At 46.9% G+C, this 12225-nt stretch overlaps 1 protein-coding gene across 1 annotated transcript in view; it reads left to right on the forward strand.

Annotated features, from left to right (window-relative positions):
* The window catches only part of rell1 (RELT like 1), a 79269-nt gene that overhangs the window by 12758 nt on the left and 54286 nt on the right, over positions 1–12225 (forward strand). The window lies entirely within an intron of this gene.

Consider the following 12225-nt stretch of genomic DNA (forward strand, 5'->3'; position numbering starts at 1 on the left):
GTCAATTGAACAAGAATTGGCAAAGTTACTGTGAAATGATATCAAATTTTTTGAAACACCCTGTATATTTTCATGTACACGTAGACTTTCTGACAAAACCCCACAATAATGTTTTACATGCTTATTGATCTTTCCAAGGACACATCCAGTATAATACTGTACACATAGTGATAGAAAAGATTCACTTCACTTCCAGATGTAGCACTGCCTTAATATAATACAGGAGTGTATTAAGTAAGAAACTTGATCCCGCCAGAAACAGAAGGAAGAGGCTGATACCTCCCCTAAAGGGGGCCTCCCTTTGGTAATTTTCATATCGCGTTAGGTCCAACTTATGGTTTTCATCTGAGATCTTTATATTTGGCTGGCATCCCTGTAGCTGCTGACAAGATAGCACAGCGAAACTGCTGACTTTGACATTATATACACCAATGACTTTTCACAAGGTGGAGAGGAGGGACAGCATCCTTGCTTTATGACTAAGCAGAATATACAAGCCCCGTTTTGGTTCATATGACCTAGGGCTGTGTAACACACAAGCTCAGGAAACTAAAAACTGTAATTGTGCTTAAAGGAGAACTGAAGTCATTTTTAAACTTGCTTTATTTCTTAATGTGTTATTCAATTATGTTTTCGGTTTTCTCATCTCATCTCATCTCATTATCTCTAGCCGCTTTATCCTGTTCTACAGGGTCGCAGGCAAGCTGGAGCCTATCCCAGCTGACTACGGGCGAAAGGCGGGGTACACCCTGGACAAGTCGCCAGGTCATCACAGGGCTGACACATAGGCTACGTTTACATTAGACCGTATCTGTCTCGTTTTCTTCGCGGATGCACTGTCCGTTTATACATTAAACCGCCTGGAAACGCCGGGAAACGGGAATCCGCCAGCGTCCACGTATTCAATCCAGATCGTGTCAGCTCCGGTGCTGTGTAAACATTCAGAATACGTGGATACGCTGTGCTGAGCTCTAGCTGGCGTCTCATTGGACAACGTCACTGTGACATCCACCTTCCTGATTCGCTGGCGTTGGTCATGTGATGCGACTGCTGAAAAACGGCGCGGACTTCCGCCTTGTATCACCTTTCATTAAAGAGTATAAAAGTATGAAAATACTGCAAATACTGATGCAAATACTGCCCATTGTGTAGTTATGATTGTCTTTAGGCTTGCCATCCTTCCACTTGCAAGTGGTAAGTGACCTGCGCTGGGATCACACACACAGCGGCTCAGTCCCGAATCGTGGCTTGTGCACTTCACTCGCGCGCTGCTGTGTGAGCTGCGCAGGGCCGGAGTGCGCACCCTCCAGAGGGCACTCGCTGTTCAGGGCGGAGTGATTTGGAGCGCAGGATGCCTGCGGAGCCGAGCGTATCCGTGTATTGGTATTGCTATGTGCACGCAAATCGTGTATTGGTGTTGCTGTGTGCACACTAATCGTTTTAAAAACGTTAATCTGATGATCCGCTGATACGGTCTAACGTAAACATGGGCATAGACACAGACAACCATTCACACTCACATTCACACCTATGGCCAATTTAGAGTCACCAGTTAACCTAACCTGCATGTCTTTGGACTGTGGGGGAAACCGGAGCACCCGGAGGAAACAAACACAAGGAGAACATGCAAACTCCGCACAGAAAGGCCCTCGCCGGCCGCTGGGCTCGAATCCAAGACCTTCTTGCTGTGAGGCGACAGTGCTAACTACTACACCACCGTGCCACCCATATTGGCAACTAATTGCAATTAAATATTATACTTATCAGCCTATTCGGTTTTTAGCCGTGTTGAATTTAGTTAGTTTGGTCCTCGGCAGGCGTCGCTTATCCACGTGATCTTCACGAGACTTGCGCGAGACTTTGAAACGTGAAGTGTCAGCTGGGTGTCAGTGTCGCCTTTTTGAAAACTGTTTTCCAAACGAAATATTGCACAAAAACGAGTTTAAATGACGATTACTGTCTACTTTTTTCAAACTTTCCTGATTGCTGTCAAAACAAACAAAACTTCCGGTTTGATTACATCAGCATTCGAAAGCGAGCGCACGCGCCTTTTGACAACGTTGGCAGATGTCAGTCACTTTGATTTCTGCTGTACGTTTTACTTCCGTCCTACGATGTCTCGCACAGGTCTCAACGAATCTCGTTTACGGCCATTGCTGTGACGTATGGACTGATTACATTACAGAGCATATTTCAAACACTCAGAACTTGCTATAGCAGTGACAAAATGGCTCTCAAAAGTGCATTCCTATATTTAATAAAATGAGAGAAATATAACTTTGATGATAAAATTTGCATTCAGTCCTCCTTTTAATTGTTCAGCTTGAAGGAAACCGGTTTCAAATCAAGTTTTTCCTAGAACACAGACTCACTCTTTTGACTTCTAGTGTGGTGTTGTAGCGTGACCCCTTTCCTTTTTGTTAAAATATAATCTATTTGCTTAAAAGTCTGTTTCTAAGACCACAGATTGATCTGTTTTTTTTGGTCTTGCTCTGTTTGGCTGCAGTTGAAGGTCACAGCTCAGAGGGATGTCAGGGATTCTGTCGAGCCTCTGATTATTTGTCTTGCACAGCCATTTTCTCATACACTATGTACCAAGAAGTGTACACATGGACAGTTGTTAAAGCCTTGTCTGAGGTATAAATATGCAGTAACGTGTGCACACACAGACACACTTGTACACGTTTGTGTCGCGCCGCTGCAGCGGCAGACGTTGTTTAACAAAATGCCTATTGTTGGTGTCATCGGTGTGTTTGCCTGACTGACTAGATTGTTATGGGAGCCTAGCATATGACCACAAAGTAACCAATCAGACCTGACTGTGCCTTACACGAATGACAGCTTGTCCATCAGGAAAGACCGTATAGTACAGGGATTCTCAGATTCGCACACCTCATGAGTTGCGGAAGCCGCGCCTAGATTATCTGCTTGATTAATTTATACATCACCATGTTACTTTGGGTTCAATCTCTATACTCAAAGCCCAGTAAAAAATCAGCTGCAGTTAAAAGCTTTTTCTGATCCAGGACACTAAAATCAGATGAGGGAGCTCGTGCTATAGGACGGTCTCTGAGAAAATCTCTTGAGCTTAGATTTAGAACATAGGAAAATCCCAAATGTAAACAACTCTGATTGCTGCTGCTGCTAGATTGTGACCCTGTGATGCACATTTGCAAAGGAAATGAAGCCAGCGGTCACTTTCTGGCTGACCAGTAAGAGGGAGGAAGCGAGGGGGAGAGAGAGACATTTTTATTTGTGCATTTGCTGGATCTGTGTGAGTTATATATCTCTGGGATTAACGGAGTTCTCTAACTAAACTGTAAGCAGGTGAAAGATTTCCACTGCATTTCAGTACTGCTTCAAAGATTAACTGAATGATTTGCCCTTTTGGAGGAATTTCATTCACCACCTTAATGACCGTTCTCATAAATATCAGTGTAAGGGAAGCTGGGGTTTTAAAAAGCCTGAGATTGAGTAAATATCATAATTATAGATTATAGAAGCAGAACTCTGCCAGAAGACCTTGTGATCTGATGCAATTTCCGATCAAAATCAGATTAAGCTGTTTAATGTCGAACAGGAGCAATACAATACTTGGTATTTTAAAAATCTCATCTCATTATCTCTAGCCGCTTTATCCTTCTACAGGGTCGCAGGCAAGCTGGAGCCTATCCCAGCTAACTACGGGCGAAAGGCGGGGTACGCCCTGGACAAGTCGCCAGGTCATCACAGGGCTGACACATAGACACAGACAACCATTCACACTCACATTCACACCTACGGTCAATTTAGAGTCACCAGTTAACCTAACCTGCATGTCTTTGGACTGTGGGGGAAACCGGAGCACCCGGAGGAAACCCACGCAGACACGGGGAGAACATGCAAACTCCGCACAGAAAGGCCCTCGCCGGCCACGGGGCTCGAACCCGGACCTTCTTGCTGTGAGGCGACAGCACTAACCACTACACCACCGTACCGCCCTATTTTAAAAATACCTTTTTAGAACTAGAACTGCCACCTTATTGTGGTGGAGGGGTTTGTGTGCTTGAATGATCCGAGGAGCTATGTTGTCGGGGGCATTATGCCCCTGTCAGGGTTTCCCAAGGCAGACAGGTCCTAGGTGACAGGCCAGACCAAGAGCAGTTCACCAAAACCCCTATGGAGAAAAAATCAAGGACTGTGACGTCGCCCGGTATGACGCAGCCGGGGCCCCATCCTGGAGCCAGGCCCGGGGTTGGGGCTCGTATGCGAGCGCTTGGTGGCTGGGCCTTTGCCTATGGGGCCCAGCCGGGCTCAGCCCGAAGAGGTGACGTGGGCCCGACCTCCTGTGGGTTCACCACCCACAGAGGTAGCAGTAGGGGATTGGTGCAGTGTGGATTGGGTGGCAGTCGAAGGCAGGGGCCTCGACGACCTGATCCCCGGACACAGCGGCTGGCTGTTGGGACATGGAATGTCACTTCGCTGGGGGGGAAAGAGCCTGAGCTTGTGTGGGAGGTTGAGAGGTACCGGCTAGAGATAGTCGGGCTCACCTCCATGCACAGCTTGGGCTCTGGAACCCAGCTCCTCGAGAGGGGCTGGACTCTCCACTTCTCTGGAGTTGCCCGTGGTGAGTGGCAGCGGGTTGGTGTGGGCTTGCTTATAGCTCCCCAGCTCAGCCGCCATGTGTTGGAGTTTACCCCAGTGAACGAGAGGGTCGCCTCTCTGCGCCTTCAGATTGGGGAGAGGGCTCTTGCTGTTTGTGCCTACGGGCCAAATAGCAGTATAGAGTATCCGGCCTTCTTGGAGTCCCTGGGAGAGGTACTGAGGGGTGCTCAGACTGGGGACTCCATTGTGCTACTGGGGGACTTCAATGCTCATGTGGGTGATGACAGCGACACCTGGATGGGCGTGGTTGGGAGGAACGGCCTCCCCGATCTGAACCCGAGTGGTGTTTTTGTTATTGGACTTCTGTGCTAGTCACGGTTTGTCCATAATGAACACCATGTTCGAGCATAGGGGTGTCCATAAGTGCACGTGGCACCAGGACACCTTAGGTTGGAGGTCGATGATCGACTTTGTAGTCGTTTCATCTGATCTCCGGCCCTATGTCTTGGACACTCGGGTGAAGAGAGGGGCTGAGCTGTCAACTGATCACCACCTGGTGGTGAGTTGGATCCGCTGGCGGAGGAGGAAGCTGGACAGACCTGGCAGGCCCAAACGTATGGTAAGAGTCTGCTGGGAACGTCTGGCCAAGCACTCTGTTGGGGAGCTCTTTAACTCCCACCTCTGGGAGAGCTTTTCCCAGCTTCCGAGGGAGGCGGGGGACATGGAGTCTGAGTGGACCATGTTCTCTACCTCCATTGTGGACGCAGCTGTTCGGAGCTGTGGCCGCAAGGTCTCCGGTGCCTGTCGTGGCGGCAATCCCCGAACCCGGTGGTGGACACCGGAAGTAAGGGATGCCATCAAGCTGAAGAAGGAGTCCTATCGGGCCATGTTGACCTCCGGGACTCCTGAGGCAGCTGACGGGTATCGGCAGGCCAGGCGTGCTGCAGCTCGGGCAGTTGCGGAGGCAAAAACTCGGAACTGGGAGGAGTTCGGGGAGGCCATGGAGAAGGACTATCGGTCGGCCTCGAAGAAATTCTGGCAAACCGTCCGGCGCCTCAGGAGGGGGAAGCAGTACTCTGCCAACACTGTTTACAGTGCGGGTGGGGAGCTGTTGACCTCGACTGGGGACATTGTCGGGCGGTGGAAGGAATACTTTGAGGATCTCCTCAATCCCACCGTCATGTCTTCCACTGAGGAGACTGAGGCTGATGACTCAGAGGTGGACTTGTCCATTACCCAAGCCAAAGTCACTGAGGTGGTTTGCAAGCTCCTCGGTGGCAAGGCACCGGGGGTGGATGAGATCCGCCCTGAGTATCTCAAGTCTCTGGATGTTGTGGGGCTGTCTTGGTTGACGCGCCTCTGCAACATCGCGTGGCGGTCGGGGACAGTGCCTCTGGAGTGGCAGACTGGGGTGGTGGTCCCTCTTTTTAAGAAAGGGGACCAGAGAGTGTGCTCCAATTATAGGGGAATCACACTTCTCAGCCTCCCAGGGAAGGTTTACTCCAGGGTACTGGAGAGGAGAATTTGACCAATAGTCGAACCTCGGATCCAGGAGGAACAATGCGGTTTTCGTCCTGGTCGTGGAACACTGGACCAGCTCTATACCCTTCATAGGGTGCTCGAGGGTTCATGGGAGTTTGCCCAACCAGTCCACATGTGCTTTGTGGATCTGGAGAAGGCATTCGACTGTGTCCCCCGTGGTATTCTGTGGGGGGTGCTTCGGGAGTATGGGGTTCGGGGCTCTTTGCTAAGGGCTGTCCGGTCCCTGTACGAACGGAGCAGGAGTCTGGTTCGCATTGCCGGCAGTAAGTCAGACCTGTTCGCAGTGCATGTTGGACTCCGGCAGGGCTGCCCTTTGTCACCGGTTCTGTTCATAATTTTTATGGACAGAATTTCTAGGCGCAGCCAGGGGCTGGAAGGAATCCTGTTTGGGAACCACAGGATTTCATCTCTGCTTTTTGCGGATGATGTCCTGTTGGCTTCTTCAAACCAGGACCTTCAGCATGCACTGGGGCGGTTTGCAGTCGAGTGTGAAGCGGCTGGGATGAGAATCAGCACCTCCAAGTCCGAGACCATGGTTCTCGACCGGAAAAGGGTGGCTTGCCCTCTCCAGGTTGGTGGAGAAGTCCTGCCTCAAGTGGAGGAGTTTAAGTATCTTGGGATCTTGTTCACGAGTGAGGGAAGGATGGAGCGTGAGATCGACAGGCGGATCGGTGCAGCCTCCGCAGTGATGCGGTCGCTTTACCGGTCCGTCGTGGTGAAGAAGGAGCTGAGCCAAAAGGTGAAGCTCTCAATTTACCGGTCGATCTACGTTCCGACTCTCACCTATGGTCATGAGCTTTGGGTAATGACCGAAAGAACAAGATCGCGGATACAAGCGGCCGAAATGAGTTTCCTTCGCAGGGTGGCTGGGCGCTCCCTTAGGGTGAGAAGCACAGTCACTCGGGAGGAGCTCGGAGTAGAGCCGCTGCTCCTCCACATCGAGAGGAATCAGCTGAGGTGGCTCGGGCATCTTTTTCGGATGCCTCCTGGACGCCTCCCTGGGGAGGTGTTCCAGGCATGTCCCCCTGGGAGGAGGCCCCGGGGAAGACCCAGGACACGCTGGAGGGACTATGTCTCTCGGCTGGCCTGGGAACGCCTCGGTGTTCTTCCCGAGGAGCTGGCCGAGGTGTCTGGGGAAAGGGAAGTTTGGGCTTCCATGCTTAGACTGCTGCCTCCGCGACCTGGTCCCAGATAAGCGGATGAAGACGAGACGAGAGACGAGACCTTTTTAAATTTTTTTGGGGGCAAAGTCTGAATGTGATTTTTACGTAGCTGTTTTCCATAATAGTACTCTGTGGAGCCAGATGCTGCTTTCTTCCCTTTCCCTGCGAGATAGTTGAAATTATGACAGGTGTGTGTTAAATACTAGTACAAGTAAACAAAGTTGGTGTAAGAGGATTGTAATGAAGCTGATGTGACTCAGTGTGGGATGAACGTCATTCGGTTTAGAAACTTTGAGAAAACTGTAAATATGAGAGAGAGAGAGAGAGAGAAAGAAGGCAAGCCAGTGTGTGGTTATCAGGAGTTATCTTGGCTGGGAGTCAGCAGAGTGTTCACTTTCATCAACACCCTGCTCACACTTATCAAATAGCATGAGCTCTTTCTCTCTCGCTCATATCTGGGTGTGTTCGGAAACTCAAGTTTTAACGTCACTGTGTACGTCTTTGATTGTGTAAAGTGACTGGTGTGAATTACAGTACTCACTCAGTGCCTTGGTAGTTCCTGTTAGTCTTGAGATCACCACCATATGCATGCGTATCAAACTTGCTATAGTTGTAATTATAGTTTCTCCAGTAATGCTTGTGTCACACTGTCTTGTATCTTGCCACGTAAGCGGTGTGTGGGTCAAACGCCAAGAAATGAGGCGTATTTTGTCCAAAATTAAAGTCCTGTGATGTGCGTGGCGTTCCTGTGGCGTATCTGGGGTTTGTATGGGGTTCGAGGGACGTAAACTTATGGCGTACTGAGGCGTATGCATGGCGTATGATGCGTTGCATTGGCGTGGTGTTTCTTTCTTACGTGTGACGTTGCTGTGGCGTTCACAGGTGGGTATAAAAGGGGCCTCCACGCTGCGTTCACTGTCATTCATCACAGTCAAGAAAGCAGCATGCCAGCGAAAAAGTCAGGACCCAAGAAGGGCAAGGGAAGAGGGAAGAAATCAGCCGCATCCACCCAGCCAGCCCCGGAGCCACGTTTATCAGATACATGTCAACAAAATCGTTCGCACGGCATAATAGGTGTTTGAGCAATGTTCCCGCTGTGTCACTGCTGCGTAGCTTTTGTTTTTACGGCATACACGTGACGTATCAAAGCTGCTATGTATTTTTAAGTGCGGACTTAAAAATACACTGCACCTTGGCATACAAGGAGATCATGTTACGCATCCAAGAGTATTCGCTACATAAACTGGTGATGCTGTGACATTCCTTTCTTACTGCCACGTATCCTGATACGCAAGGCTGAAACGCCAATGTGTGACGCAAGCATTAGTGTGTTTTGATAGCTGTTATAGTTGGTAATGAAACGGGTTTCAAATCAGTCGTGCTAATCGGTTTTATAGTTTATTTTGAAACTCAATAACTTCAGCCACAAATCCACCAGTATTGCCATCTACACCAACTAATTACAATCCATTGTAGTATTATAAGCAGGGCAGTGCAGTAGAAACATTTTTGGATCGGCAGTTTAAATGCTCTGATTCGGGTTCTGTAGATTGAAAGCTCAAGGTTAAAAATAGTCCAATGGCTCCAATAAGTATTTAATTGTATATCATGATGTCCTGTACCGTATAGTCAAATAATTTGCCTGAAATTTGAAAAGTCGGATTACTTTTATTTAAAAAAAAAAAAAATGAATAACTGCACCTCATGCAGTCTTTATTCCTCTTACACCACAGCAATTAAACAAAGATTACAATTGTTAATTTATTACTAAATGACACCTTGTGCTTTTTACCCATTTATAGGTGTGTTTTTTAGTGTTGTAGTTACCATGAGACAAGTTGGTTCCTATTATCATGGATATCAGTCATAAAACTGCGACTGCTTCACCAGCTTCTCTTTCTCTCGAAGTTAATCACACAAAGTAACGCAGGATAACCCAAACTGGCAAAGTCCTTTGTCCTGTGGCAGAAACCTTAATGACATTTCCATAAACAGACGTTAAACAGACGTTTCCATGCTTAAAGCGTCATCACATCAGTGACTGTTTGTTTTTCTTATCATGTACTTTAACGAACGGGTTGTTGTTTGAATGTTAGACCTGTGCTGTTGAATTTTATTCAACACCTTCTGACCAATCAGATTCAAGAATTCAGCTGTGCTGTGGTAGAATTATATCTACACTATATGGCTAAAAGGATGTGGACATGTGACCATTACATCCATATATGCTTGTTGAACATCCCATTCCAGATTTATTTCTCCTGAGGAGGCTTTTTGCACGAATTCTGATAGGTCGGGGCTCTGTCGAGGCCACTCGAATTCTTCACTTCAAATTCTGCACACCATGTCTTCATGGAGCTTGCTTTGTGCACAGGGGCAATGTCGTGCTGGAACATTTTTGCACCTCTTAGTTCTAGTGAAGGGGAAACTGTAATTCTGCAGCATACAAAGTACAGTGGTGCTTAAAAGTTTGTGAACCCTTTAGAATTTTCTATATTTCGGCATAAATATGACCTAAAACAACATCAGATTTTCACACAAGTTCTAAAAGTAGATAAAGAGAACCCAGTTAAACATTCTCATCTCATTATCTCTAGCCGCTTTATCCTGTTCTACAGGGTCGCAGGCAAGCTGGAGCCTATCCCAGCTGACTACGGGCGAAAGGCGGGGTACACACTGGACAAGTCACCAGGTCATCACAGGGCTGACACATAGACACAGACAACCATTCACACCTATGGTCAATTTAGAGCCACCAGTTAACCTAACCTGCATGTCTTTGGACTGTGGGGGAAACCGGAGCACCCAGAGGAAACCCACGCGGACACGGGGAGAACATGCAAACTCCGCACAGAAAGGCCCTCGCCGGCCACGGGGCTCGAACCTGGACCTTCTTGCTGTGAGGCGACAGCACTAACCATTATGCCACCGTGCCGCCCCCAGTTAAACAAATGAGACAAAAATATTATACTTGGTCATTTTTATTTATTGAGGAAAATTATCCAATTCCAAAAACATTAATGGCCATTCCAAAACATTAATCTTATTCTTCTTTAACCATTCTTTGGTAGAATGACTTGTGTGCTTAGGGTCGTTGTCTTGCTGCATGACCTACCTTCTCTTGAGATTCAGTTCATGGACAGATGTCCTGACATTTTTCTTTAGAATTCACGGGTATACGGTGGTGCTTGAAAGTTTGTGAACCCTTAAGAATTTTCCATATTTCTGTATAAATATGACCTAAACATCATCAGATATTCACACAAGTCCTAAAAGTAGACAAAGAGAGTCAGTTAAACAAATGAGACAAAATATTATACTTGGTCATTTATTTATTGAGGAAAATGATCCAATATTACATATCTGTGAGTGGCAAAAGTATGTGAACCTTTGCTTTGAGTATCTGGTGTGACCCCCTTGTGCAGCAGTAACTGCAACTAAACGTTTCCGGTAACTGTTGATCAGTCCTGCACACCGGTTTGGAGGAATTTTAGCCCATTTCTCCGTACAGAACAGCTTCAACTCTGGGATGTTGGTGGGTTTCTGCACATGAACTGCTCGCTTCAGGTCCTTTCACAACATTTTGATTGGATTAAGGTCAGGACTTTGACTTGGCCATTCCAAAATATTAACTTTATTCTTCTTTAACCATTCTTTGGTAGAACAACTTGTGTGCTTAGGGTCGTTGTCTTGCTCCATGACCCACCTTCTCTTGAGATTCAGTTCATGGACAGATGTCCTGACATTTTCCTTTAGAATTTGCTGGTATAATTCAGAATTCATTGTTCCATCAATGATGGCAAGCCGTCCCAGCCCAGATGAGGCAAAACAGGCCCAAACCATGATACTACCACCACCATGTTTCACAGATGGAATAAGGTTCTTATGCTGGAATGCAGTGTTTTCCTTTCTCCAAACATAACGCTTCTCATTTAAACCAAAAAGTTTTATTTTGGTCTTATCCATCCACAAAACATTTTTCCAGTAGCCTTCTGGCTTGTCCATGTCATCTTTAGCAAACTGCAGACGAGCAGCAATGTTCTTTTTGGAGAGCAGTAGCTTTCTCCTTGCAACCCTGCCATGCACACCATTGTTGTTCAGTGTTCTCCTGATGGTGGACTCATGAACATTAACATTAGTCAATGTGAGAGAGACCTTCAGTTGCTTAGAAGTTACCCTGGGGTCCTTTGTGACCTTGCCGACTATTACACGCCTTGCTCTTGGAGTGATCTTTGTTGGTCGACCACTCCTGGGGAGGGTAACAGTGGCCTTGAATTTCCTCCATTTGTACACAACCTGTCTGACTGTGGATTGGTGGAGTCCAGACACTTTTAGAGATGGTTTTGTAACCTTTTCCAGCCTGATGAGCATCAACACTTTTTTTTTTTTTTTTTTTTTTCTAGGTCCTCAGAAATCTCCTTTCTTTGTGCCATGATACACTTCCACAAACGTGTTGTGAAGATCAGACTTTGATAGATCCCTGTTCTTGAAATAAAACAGGGTGCCCACTCACACCTGATTGTCATCCCATTGATTGAAAACACCCGACTCTAATTTCACCTTCAAATCAACTGCTAATATTAGAGGTTCACATACTTTTGCCCACTCACATATGTAATATTGGATCATTTTCCTCAATAAATAAATGACCAAGTATAATATTTTTGTCTCATTTGTTTAACTGGGTTCTCTTTATCTACTTTTAGGACTTGTGTGAAAATCTGATGATGTTTTAGGTCATATTTATGCAGAAATATAGAAAATTCTAAAGGGTTCACAAACTTTCAAGCACCACTGTAATTCACAATTCATTGTTCCATCAATGATGGCAAGCCATCCTGGCCCAGATGCAGCAAAACAGGCCCAAACCATGATACTACCACCACCATGTTTCACAGATGGGATAAGGTTCTTATGCAGTGTTTTCCTTTCTCCA

This window comes from Neoarius graeffei, chromosome 1, assembly GCF_027579695.1.
Source record: "Neoarius graeffei isolate fNeoGra1 chromosome 1, fNeoGra1.pri, whole genome shotgun sequence".
NCBI classification, from domain to species: Eukaryota; Metazoa; Chordata; class Actinopteri; order Siluriformes; family Ariidae; genus Neoarius; species Neoarius graeffei.